The sequence below is a fragment of the Ambystoma mexicanum genome, chromosome 5q (genome assembly GCF_040938575.1).
Source record: "Ambystoma mexicanum isolate Mex_15411 chromosome 5q, UKY_AmexF1_1, whole genome shotgun sequence".
NCBI lineage: Eukaryota > Metazoa > Chordata > Amphibia > Caudata > Ambystomatidae > Ambystoma > Ambystoma mexicanum.
Window position 1 is genome coordinate 1,042,695,657 of NC_090933.1, and position 12,604 is coordinate 1,042,708,260.

The following is a 12,604-nucleotide window of genomic DNA, read 5'->3' on the forward strand; positions in this document are numbered from 1 at the left end:
TGAACCATTAAATGTGCGATCCTGGATAACTCACTTTGGTTAAGAGATGAATCTGGGATTTGAGCTCAGTCTGCAATTTCTGCTCGACTACATTGTTTTCCAGTTCTTAAGTTATAGCGAAGAGCAATTATTTGTGAATGTTTGACTTTCGTGAACTAAAATACACTTATGTAAATTGGATTTGGGAAGTACACCTGACCTGACCTGACAATATTTAAAATAAGTTTTACAGGAACAGGTTATGCAAAGGAAAATGATTCTAGTTCCATTGACCCCATCATCAAGGGATGTGTACAAGCACCAGAATGCCAACTGATGCGAGCCTAACCAATCTCTTCCTGTTTTTATCACTTTATTTTCGAGCTATAAAAAAATACACCACGCAGATAGACTTGCAGATGTTATTCAGTCAAATGAGTAAAACTGCAAAACTAGCTGCAGAACTCTTAACATTTTGTCAACCTCACCTGTCTAAAACCACTTCTACTCAAATGGGCTCAATGGCAAGAAAGCAGGCAATGAGCTAAATAATGCCACTAAAATGTGAAGAGACAAACCAGCAACAACGGTGTATGAGTGGAGTCTGCCAGAAGAAGTCTGTTCCTGGCATCCTCTTGGAATCAACAGCTTGCAGAGTGCATTGTTACATGACAGGGGGGTTGGTGCCCTCCAGCGTGGACGCAAGAGAAAACTGTCCCAGTTCGAAAAGAAGCAGAAGATCGTTAATCCAAGAACTGTGCAGGAAGAGAAAGCCACACCTCACAGGGGTTGAACACACGGTAAGTGAGGAACTTCTAAGGACCTACAGGCAAGGGGGAACCTCACCACCCCTCGGAATCAACAAACCAGAAACCCACCCACAGCTGGATCGGACGGGTATAAATATATAAAACAGCCTGAAACATGATTATAGTTAGGACCAAGAATCCCAGTGAAGGAATAAAGCAGAGCAAACATCTCAGAGAAGAGCCAAAAGCACGTTGACCTAGTGCAATGACATCCTGTGTGCACGGAATACTGTCTAAGTGATTCTGCATAAGAAGAAAGTACAGTAGCACTCTCCCGATGTCAAGGAATTAAAGTGGATTACCGGCTCAAACCAAAACCGAATTGGATGCACAGAAAGTAGACTGCTTGGAAAGGGATTTTCTTTTCTTCAGAAGTAGGAATGCATGTTTAATTGTCTTGTATAGCACCCCTTAAGCCATTTTTGTTTGCCTCACTTTGTAAGGTCTGCAAGTAAAGAGGGGGCTTTGTTAGTGGGATGGCCAGAGAGGTAGAAGCAAAACCTGTCATGTTGATGAGGTACCAGGGTACTGTGTGCCCGTATAGTGCTAGTGCTATGACTTCGGCAGAACGCTTGGGAGTTTGTTATCCAAATAGGAGAACCCAAGGTGTAGAGTGCGTTGTGTAAAGTTACCCAACTACTAATGCATATGTGGGTTGTGCGGGACGGCAGGTGGGTGGTGAAAGAACGAGCTGAGAGCTTAGTTACCGGTCAATAAATGCTCAGGTGCTTTCAGCTAGTTCTGTGGCAGCAGTCTGTGGGGGATGTGTGTTGAAAAAGGAGTTCGATTTAACCAGTAGGTTGAAACAGGCAAAGACAAACAGGGATACCAGATAGTATATGCTACCAGGCGGAGTAAAAAACGCTTATTTTTGCTGTGGTATTCAAAGGATTCACTTTCAATTGTGTTAACGTCCGGCCCTCCTTTTAGTCTGTCAGCCAGTTTCATGCAGGCTCCCAGAATTTCCTATGGTTAAAAGGAGTTGATTCCTTGGATTGAAGTTAAGACAATTTGGTGTACAATTGGATGGGTTCTGGTGCCAATATCGTTTTGGGATTCGTTTTATATTTATTTATTGAATATTTATATGGTGCTTATACAACAGGACAGTTTCTCAAATAAAAGCAGTGCCCATAGAGGGCGGCCAGAGTACTGGAGGGAAACGGGGAATAGGTGTCCTGATAGGAAGAAACTCAGTCTTACTGGCATTAAGACAGATCACTGGAGGCGCACCAGGATAAGATAGACAGGCAGTCCAGGATGATAGAGATTGAGGAACAGGAGGAGGGGAGCTTGAGGAAGAGTAGTGTGTCATCTGCGTAGCACTGAAAATTAGGGAAGAAGGCAGGGATCAGGTGAGCAAGAGGTGCAATGTAGATATTGAAGACACAGGGTGAGAGGATAGCGCCCTGGGCAACCCCACATGTACAGAGTGTGGTGGTGGAAGTGAAGGAGCCCTGTATAACCTGGGAGAGGTGGTCAGTAAGAAAGGAGGTCAACCAATCAAGTGCCTGGTTTGAGATACCAAAGGTATCTTGGAGCCATTTTATGAGGACAGAGTGGTTGAATGTGTCAAAGGTGGAAGAGATGTCAAGCAGAATGAGAACAGCAGGAGAGTTAGAGTCAAGATTTGGGTCTTCAGGAGAGCAGTTCCCATGCGAGAGATGGTCATGCAGACAGCCAACAAGCTCAGTATGTTGGGTTAATTGGGGAAGACCATCTTCTCAAGGAGTTTCCAAATGAAGTGTGTAGTAGAGATAGGGCGGTAGGTGGCTTTTTAATTTTTTAGATGTGGGTGCATAAGGGAGTGTTTGAGAGAAGAAGGGAACGAGCCAGAGGCCAAGGAGTGGTTGCAGAAGTCAGCCAGAGCCGGTGTGAGGGAGGAGATGCTCTCCTTAAAGTTTCTGGAAGAAAACGGAGACCTGTTTGGAAGAGACCTTCACAGAGCAGACTACTCTAGAGACCTCCTCCATTGTGATGGGTAAGAAGGATGAAAGAGTAGGTGGTGGTGGTGGTGTGGACAAGTGAGGCAGGGGGATGAGTAGAAGAGGTGGAAGAAGAGAGAGCGGTCAGAAAATCCTGAGTTTTTGAGGAGAAATGGGTGGCCAGTGCAGTACAGAGTGCCTGAGAAGGAAGAGGCGAGGTAGACACTGCGGATGGATTGGCTAGTTCCTTGCAGAATTTGGAGCCACTAACGACATGACTGAAACCAAAGATATGGGCCCTCTTCTTGAAATGGATGGAGGGACGGTATTGCCTTTGGAATAGTTTACGGGTCAGTTTGCCAAAGGATGAGCTGAGGACTGCCACTTCCATTCAGCTGCTGTGCACATGCGTTTCAGAGCGGCTAGATCAGAGCCGCAAGAACATAAGCTTGGAAGCAGGTTTCAGGCGGATCCTCATGACAGGGGCAAGAATGTCAAGAGTGTTAGTAAGAGCAAGATGAAGATTGGCAAGGACAGAGTCAGGAGAGTCAATAGGGGGGGTGGAGGCAGGATGAAGGTGGAGGTGAACGTAGCAACTGACACTTATTTCATCAGTCGGATGACTGAAGGAGGCTGGCAGTGCAGGGGGAGGCTCAGTCAGGGAGCAGAGAGGTCCCAAGTAAGAGGAGAGTGTGGTCAGAAGATCCGCAAGGATGAAGTCATCAAGAATGTGTCTGCAGTGTGGGTAGGGATGGAAGGGAGAATAATGCGGGAGCAAGAAGTACAAATCTCACGGAAGAGTTTGGAGGCAGGAACAGAGGAGTCAAGGTGGATGTTGAAGTCACCAAGGAGGATGAGCTTAGAGGTAGAAGTCAGAATAGAGGAGGAAAGGTCATCCCATTCCTAGAGAAAGAGACAGGGCTAGGGAGCCTGTATATAGTGCAAGGGTGAGAGCGAGTGTAAGAGAGACACATACCCACCCAGCCCTATTCCTCCTTGAAAGCCTGGTCTGTCATCTGAGAGTGGTGGGGACCCACTCAGGGAAAGTCAGGGCTACAACACTACAAGGTTATTTGGGCTGGGGATCTTGTAGCCATGAAGGCAGAGGGGGAGGGGGGGCAGGGGGTATAGTCGAAAGCAGTGACAGAGCCGTCATTGAACCACATCTCGGTGAGAGAACAGAAGTCAAGTGCAAAGTCTTGAAGATTGGGGCAGATATTGGTAGAGTGTTTGATTGACAGCAGATCGAGCGTTTAGAGTGGCTAAGTGTAGCGGTCACCAGCTTTGAAGGTTTTCCAAGGAGGGATACGGGGGGGTGTTGGAGGGTGTGGTAGACCGATCAGTGATGGTGAAGGAAGTGTAGAGAGAAAGAGAAAGGGGGTAGCTGGAGAAGGTAGGAAGTTGATGAGATTGGGTTGAGGACCCTGGGCCATGACAGTGCCATTGTGATAGACATTAATGATGCACCCAGAGGATGAAAAGTCTGCCAAGAGTACTTCCCATCTAGTGCCACCATTAATGGGTAAAGAGGAAAAAGGGGAGAGCGTAGAGATCAGATGGTCCATAGGTCTGGAGAAGGGGCTGAAGAGGATATCAGTCATAGTCTGTCTGGAAGTAGCACTGACTTAAGTTCCAGCAATAGGTCGGCCAGGATTAGCGGTCGAGAGGTTTTTGTAAAACCTTTTTCCTTCCATACTTCGTGTGAGAGGAGGGATAGGTGATAGAGTAACAGTATAGATGGGAGGGATAAAGAGTGCCATTGAGGAGGAGAAAAGAAAGGGATAGTTGGAGAGGCTTCACAATGCACGGTCAAACTCGCCATGCAGCCTAGCAGCCGACAGAGGCAGGAGGGTGCACAGATGTAAGGCACACTCATTTGGAATTTCAAAGAAGCAATTAAATGCAGCATGAAACCTCTCCAACAGCAGAAAGTAAGCATGTAAGGAAGTGTGCAGAGATGAATTACAGTAGGGGTTACAAGAGAGCGTGTCTTTTGGTGACTTCAGATGGGGTCACATCGTCCAGGTGAACCCCATTGGGGGCGCGGGGCAGTCAATCAAGGCCTGCATGGGCGCATGTCAAGAGGAGCAGGCCTGCAATGGGAGAGCACATTTAAGTCAGAATAGCAAGGGTTTTAGCTGTGTTTTCGCAGGGTAAGCAATCTTCTGCATGGAGGCATTTGGCCAAACATTTTCAGAGTTGCCGTCATAGGAGAGAGGAGAGTATTCCAGGACTTTTGCGGTTTAAATTTGCCACCATCACTAATGGGTCGTTCCTGGATCACAATGTTCTTTAAACGATTTGTGGGGTAAAAAAAAAAAAAAAAGACATCTCCAGAGTGACAGATGGAGAGGATATGCTAGGCCCCTATTGTGCGAATTAAGCTGGTGAATGTGATGTTCCACTGAAATATATAAGCCAGTACAAAACATTGTTTACCCATACAAGGTCTAGTGAATGAACAAAAATTTGCCCATTGCAACTTCATTAAAAATACAAAGACACAGAGTTAAAGGAGAGTGTAGTGTGCCTTAGAATTGTATTATGGTAACTGTGTCAATGGAGGCAAACTAAAAGACAGGGGCTGCAGATGCTGACTTTGTAAACTGGGAAAAAGCACCTTTCTGCAGATTCAAAACTGCTGCAGTACACGTCAAAATATACTTTGAAAGGATAGGCATGTGAAAAATACCAAGGAGGAATTATGCCGGACATTTAAAAAATAAAGAGACTTAATTTATCATATAAAACTACAGCCTGTAAAGAGAAGAACAAGTTACTCTCTTACCTGGTAACGTTCTTTCGATGGGATGATCCGACGACGTATTCCATATCTATGACAGTAATCACCACAGCTGTGCTGCTTTGGAAAATCTTTCGGCGTCTGCGTCCTGCCTCGATGTCGATACGCCACCCTCAGGGACCTCCACCGACGGCCGACACCACTGGATGTTATAAGTAGGACGCACAACACCCATTGCCTCGGCGGTTGTAGTTTTTTCCCAGAACGTGACACACCAGTCTTCTGCCAGTCTGAACACACAAAGCCTTGCAGAAACGTAAGCTGCAATCGCATAAGAAATTCTGTAGCGGGGAAGGCAGGGAGGGAGCGATATGGAATACGTTGTCGGGCCATCCCATCAAAAGAACGTTACCAGGTAAGAAAGTAACTTGTTCTTCGAGGGGATTGGGTCCTCCGACGTATTCCATATCTATGACAGACTCCCAAAGCAGTACCAATGCAGGGGAGGGCGGGGGGGGGGGTGGAAGAATTTAGAAAACAGAAATTTAGAATGCCCAATCAAATTGCGGAGTACAGGACTGCCTTGCCAAAGGCCTGATCCTGCCCCCGGATGGAATCGAGGGATTAGTGACGTACAAAAGTATGTACCGAAGCCCAGGTGGCTGCATCACAGAGGTTACGAATAGGAACACACCTCTGTAGGGCAGTAGAGGCAGCCACACCCCTGATAGAATGGGCCCGTAAGCCGACCGGTGGGTCCTTACCCACCAAGCGGTAACACTCAGATAGCCAAAATAATCCAGCAAGACAGTCTGTTTCGTCAGAGCTTGTCCCAAACGCTTGCCTGCGTAACCAATGAAGAGTTGATCGTCCACTCTGACCCGGGACATGCGTGAAATATAAAAGCTTAACGCTCTCCTAGGATCCAGCCTATGGAGCCTCTCCTCTTCCTTACCAGGATGTGGAGGAGGATAAAAATGCCGGAAGAACAACCTTCTGGCCTAAATGAAATTCCAACACCACCTTCGGAAGAAAAGAAGGACGAACTCTAAGGGCAACCCTGTCCTTATGAAACACAGGGAAGGGTGGCTTAACTGAAAGTGCCTGTAACTCACTCACTCTGCGAGCGGAAGTGACCGCAACTTAAAATACAGTTTTAAGAGTTAACAGTCTCAAAGGGCATGAATGCAAAGGCTCAAACGGAGCACCCATCAGAAACTTGAGAACAAGGTTCAAATCCCAACCGGGCACCTGGAAAGGTGACGGAGGGAACACATTAGTGAGCCCTTTCAGAAAATGAGAAATTAAAGGAATTTTAAAATAGGAACACTCTTCAGACAAGCGCTTAAATATGGACAGCGCCGCCAGGTAACCTTTAATGGTACCCATACTTGAAGGCCCCTGTGGGCCAAAGAAAGCAAAAAAGACAACCATGGGAATTTCACATGCAAAAGGATCCACATTCTTAACCCTACACCAGTCGCAGAACTTTCTCCAACGGCAACAGTACAGAGACTTTGTTGCGGGCCTTCTGGCCGAAAGCAACACCTCCATCTCATCTTCAGGGTGGTCCCAATCCTTATACCTCAACCTTTCAGAAAGCAAGCGTGAAGGTTGAGGGACCTGACCTCTGGATGGAGAACCTGATCTCCCCTCCCACCCCTCCCGTGAGAGCAGATCGTCTCGGTAGGGAAGACGACACGGAGGGCAGATGGACAAGTCGAGAAGGTCCGTGTACCACATCCTCCGGGCCCATGCCGGAGCAAGGAGGATCATCCGGGAACCGAACCTCTCTAACGTCCGCAGTACTTGCGGGATGACAGGGACTGGAGGAAACGCATACAGCAGTGGGAATGACCACTCCACCATGAACGCGTCTCCCAAGGCTCCGTTTGGAGGAAATTCCCGCGAACAGAACCTCTCGCACTTCCGGTTGACACTGAAGGCGAAGAGATCTACTTGAGGGGTCCCCCAAAGCGCAAAGATCTCCAGGAGAATCTCCTGAGCCAACTCCCACTCGTGAGAGATCGCACTCTGCCTGCTCAGAGCATCCGCCGTCTCGTTTTCGTCTCCTGCCAGATGAACTGCCGAGATCGAAACTTCCTGCTGGATTGCCCAGAACCAGAGCTGCATCGCCTCCCTGCACAGAGGAAGTGACCCTGCCCCCCCCCCCCTTTTTGTTGAGGTAGTGCATGGCCACCGTGTTGTCCATCAGGATCAGGACATTCTTTCCTCGCACAGTCAGCAGAAAAGCCTTCAGTGCTAGCCTGTCGGCCCTCAGCTCCAACAGATTGATATGGAGTCTGGACTCCGGAGACCAACGACCACTGTCACCTCGTTGGCATGAGCTCCCCATCCCATGATGGATGAGTGTCACGATCGTCACCTCCGGCCAGGGCAGCCAAAATGGAGCCCCCCCTCATCAGATTGCCTTTGTCGGCCCACCACAGAAGGTCCTGGGCGACTGAAGACTGCACCTGAACAGGGTCCGACATCCTGCCTGAGGACAGACCACTGGAGCTTGAGTGCCCATTGCAAAGATCTCATCTGCAACCTGGCCTCTGCTCAGCCTCATAGCATCCTGCATTCTTCTGGTGCCAGTCTCAAGAACTCGAACGCTGGGAGAATCTGGGCAAGTTGAAACTTGTGCACCATCTGCTGAAGGTGAGGAGCCCTCACCTGGGGAGGAAAACACTGCCCCAGGGACGTGTCGAGCACCGCTCCGATGTACTGGAGTCTCTGAGTTGGTGTCAAATGGGACTTCTTTAAGTTGAGGGAGAAGCCCAGCTTGTGGAGGGAGTGGCAGGTGACTGACAGATGATCCAGGACTTGCTCGGGAGAGCGCGCCCTGATCAACCAATCGTCCAGGTAGGGGTAGACGTGAATCCCCCCCTTTCCTGAGATGCGCTGCGACCACTACCAAGAGCTTGGTGAAGACCCTTGGGGCGGAGGTCAATCCGAACGGTAGGACCCAAAACTGAAAGTGAGAGTCGCCAACCGCGAACCTCAGGTACTTCTTGTGCTTTGGATGGATCAGCACATGAAAATAAGCGTCCTTGAGGTTGAGAGACACCAACCAGTCCTGAAGTTGAAGGGCCTGGAGGACTTGAGAGTAACCATCTTGAATTTGTCCTTCCTGAGGAGATTGCTCAAACCGCGCAAGTCCATGATGGGTCTCAATCCCGTCTTTCTTGGAAATCAAAAGATAAGGGGAATACCATCCCTTGGGAATGAAAACAGCCTTACCTCATTTTTTGAGTGGATCAATGCCCAGACCCAAGAGAAAATTCACCATGCAAAAGAGCAATGCTGCCATTAATTTTCTGGACCTCACCATCTTAGTCAAGAATGGCAAACTACAATGTGATCTTTTCACAAAAGAAACTGAGAGAAATACCCTACTTCACTACAATAGCCATCACACAAGAAACCTAAGGGATAATCTCCCATATGGTCAATTTTTGAGACTTAGGCGCAATTGCACAGAGATGGATACATTCCAAGTACATGCCATAAAACTACAAAGTAAGCTACAAGAAAGAGGGTACCCAAGAAAACTCATCAGGCGTACTATAAAAAGAGCAAAATATACGCCCATAGAAAGCCTGCTAACACCAAGATTGAACAATCTGGATCAAGAGAATACTCTCACATTTGTCTCCACTTTTGGCCCTGACACAACCAAAGTTAAAGGGATATTGAAAAAATGTTGGCCCCTGGTACAATTAAGCCTGCCAGACGAAAAGACACCAAGAATGGCGCTCAAAAGATCTAAGAATCTTAAGGACATCTTATCACATGCCAGACTAGAGAAGAAGTCACAAAGATCCACGCTCTGGAACATGCGGGAAATAAGGGGGCACCACCCCTGTGGTACCTGTACAGTATGCCGCTTCACCAGAAAAATGTCTTCATTCAAAATTGGTGAAAAAGATTGGGAACTCAGACAGTTCTCCAATTGCAAAACAGCTAACGTGATTTACATTATTGAATGCCCTTGTGGTCTCCGTTACGTGGGTCAAACAACTCGCCAAATCCACAAAAGGATAGGTGAACACAGATCTCGCATCCGCTGCAAATCTGCCAATGCCCCATTGGTACAACACTTCATTGAAAATCATCATGGCCCAGACGATATCCTGTGGTGGATAGCAGACTCAGTACCTAACACAAGCAACACCACCAACTCTCTCAACCATAAAGAAGCGTGGTGGATCTTTAAACTTAAAAGCATTACCAACGGCCTTAATGAGATGGACCCCACTCGCTTCTGCAGATAATCATACATCTAGGGGTCATATCTCATAAGTACTCCTTTTACCTCTCCTGCCTTTTGAAGATACCATCATAGATGGCATAGAACTATATCCAAATCTATTTTTCATCCTCACCAGCTCTCAGAATATTATAACTTCATGCTTCTTTTTTGTTACCTTGTAGGAGCCGCTTGCTCCCCTACACGGCACCTACAACTATATTCCCATCCGAATAAGAGCAACCAATTACTCCTTTTCTAAACATGTTTCTTACATTACCCCGTCTAATATGAGCTGCCCAATACATTTGGTTCCCAGACCTCCTCCAGAGTCAACACATTTGTACTCCAGATTTCCTAACAGTCAATACAACACACAGGGTAATACTTTACCCTTTCACTTCATGTTCGCAAGGTAATGGACTCCCCGTTGCCTTACGCGCATGAGTAAGTGACTAGCATTCCAATCTAGCAGGCTAACCTAGAAACGCTACAGGAGCGCGAACACAGACATGCGCACACGTCGGGCAGTACAGTAAAACACTACCCGCGGCGCGCATGCGCAATCCAGTATAGTCGTACACAGTTCGGCTAATCCTTGTTTTTCTCTCGTGTGTACGTGGCGCTCTACTCGCAAGCTAAACACGTGACTTCGCTCGCAAATCTGCAGTTAGCTCGTGACTCGGATTCCAGGTAACTAGACCCCCTATCTCTGCACCAAATTCCAGATCTAATTTGCATTATGCAAGGACACGGGCACTTATATCTCGCTCTTTTCTTCTTTAACAGTCCAAGATTTAATAACGAATTGGACACTACAAAGTCACCATTCCACACGGGTCCGTAATCCTGCGGACACCAGCCGACTAACCGGCACCCCATGCCTCATGTGAATTTTCACACAGAAGCATCCAAGAAAGGTGAGCGTTCACCTTCTTTAATGCACCCAAGCCACCATTGTTCAGTTTTAAACATCCATAACTGTTAACTTACCCAATATTGTATGTGTTTCCGACTCCTGTAGCCCTGCACAGCCTGAAGTTATCGTTTAAAAGCCCCATTTTTTCCTGCACCTCACGCTACTTTGGTGCTACAAGCAATCTCCAAATACATGCAGCATTGCAGCCCCCAAGGTCAGTCCTTTTATCTCCCTTGCCGCCTGATTTGATTGTGGTGTACCAAAGTCTTGGAACAGACTCTGTATTGTGTTTTTAAACAGTTTTTAATTCTCAACTCAGACACTAATAGTGTCCTTATATCTCTACCCTAGGGAGACCTACCCCAGGCCCAAGATGAAGGCATTCTGCCGAAACGACTTAAGGACCAACATTTATATATCTCTTCTGGTCCCAACATCTTTTTGATCTACTTCTAGACGTCGACCATGTAATAGGTCACCCTCCAGCCTGGCTATAAACAACAAAGAGTTTCCGCATTTTTTGCTTCTGTTTGGATTGTCTGGTATTGAATACACATTAATCACTTGTCACAAGAAGTGGTGGTTACACAGTGCTCTTTATAGCATTACCTTGTTTTATCATTGCATTTTTGCAATTTACCTTGTTATAATAATTGTGTAAGGGCAAGGTTAAGGCTGAGAATTAACCTCCCTGCACACCCAGTATTTGTGAAGAATTTGTTTGCATTTTTGTTTGTTTTCTCTACAAATACCTCTTTTTGAATACCATTGATGCATGACTACTAAATGCATCCAGCAGCAAAATAAATTTTAAAGCTGTCTGAATGATATCTATTTTTGTCTGAACTCCTCATTGTACATTAAAGTGTTTTTGTATTTTCTTGGACACAATAGAAATGACCTAGGCCTACTACAATGAATAAGTAGCCCCCCTTAAATGTTACACGTCAGAACAGACCCCATTTGTTAACCAAAAACCTCTCCACTACAGGCACCAGTTCTATGGCGCCTTTCTCCAGAAGGGATTGAATTTCCTGCGCAAGGAGCGGATCCGGACTCTTCAAAGAGAGATTCCCCGGTGGATTGTCTTGAGGCCTCTGCCGGAAAGGAAGACAGTAGCCGTGGGTTATGATCTCCAGAACCCACACATCTGAAGTAATGGCACGCCACTCTGCAAGATGCTGCGCCAGCCTTCCCCCAACCGGCGAACCATGGGACATGGCCTCATGACTGAGCTGAAGCGGCTGCAGCGTTGCCTGAGGGCAAAGAGGCAACAGCCCGAGCGGCCTTGGCACCTCGAGTACCTTGTTTTCCACCTCTGGCACTCCTATGGTGGCCCCTTTCACTGGCAGCTCCTCTCGCTTTACCAAAGGATGAGTAACAAAAGGAACCTCCCCTCCATTGCTGTCCCCTAGGACGAAAAGGCGGAGTTTGTCGAACTGCAGCACCCAACGACTTCACTGTAGCTTTTGAGGTCTGCAACCACTCAAGGCTCTCGTCAGCCTTGCTGCCAAAAAGATGTTCGCCCGTCAAAGGGCATGTTGAGGAGCCGGGCCTGCACATCAGGAGCAAAGCCCGACTTCTGCAACCACGCAAACCTGCGTATCACGGTGCTCGCCGCCATGGACCAGCTGACACAATCTGCCATGTCCAAACCCCACTGAACGGCCTCACACATGGCATCCTTGCCATCCTGAACCATTGCAAGGAAACCATCCCGTTCGTCCCCTTCGGGAATATATTCAGCCGCCAAGGAAACAGTTCCACAGAGTGTGCGTGAAACAAGACAAGGCACATATGGAGTTGGCCGCCTGAAGCGCCATACCCCCTGCAGAAAACACTTTCTTCGCCCAGCCGTCAAAACGCTTGTCGTCCCCATCAGGAGGGATGGTAGGGTAGGACGCCTGCTTTGCCGGGGCCGTAGCCGCCTGCACCACCAAACTCTCCTGAGTAGGGTGCTTGGACAAGTAGCAG

The 12,604-nt window shown here is 47.6% G+C and overlaps 1 protein-coding gene across 1 annotated transcript in view; it reads right to left on the reverse strand.

Annotated features, from left to right (window-relative positions):
* The window catches only part of EXT1 (exostosin glycosyltransferase 1), a 616,826-nt gene that overhangs the window by 46,563 nt on the left and 557,659 nt on the right, over positions 1 to 12,604 (reverse strand). The window lies entirely within an intron of this gene.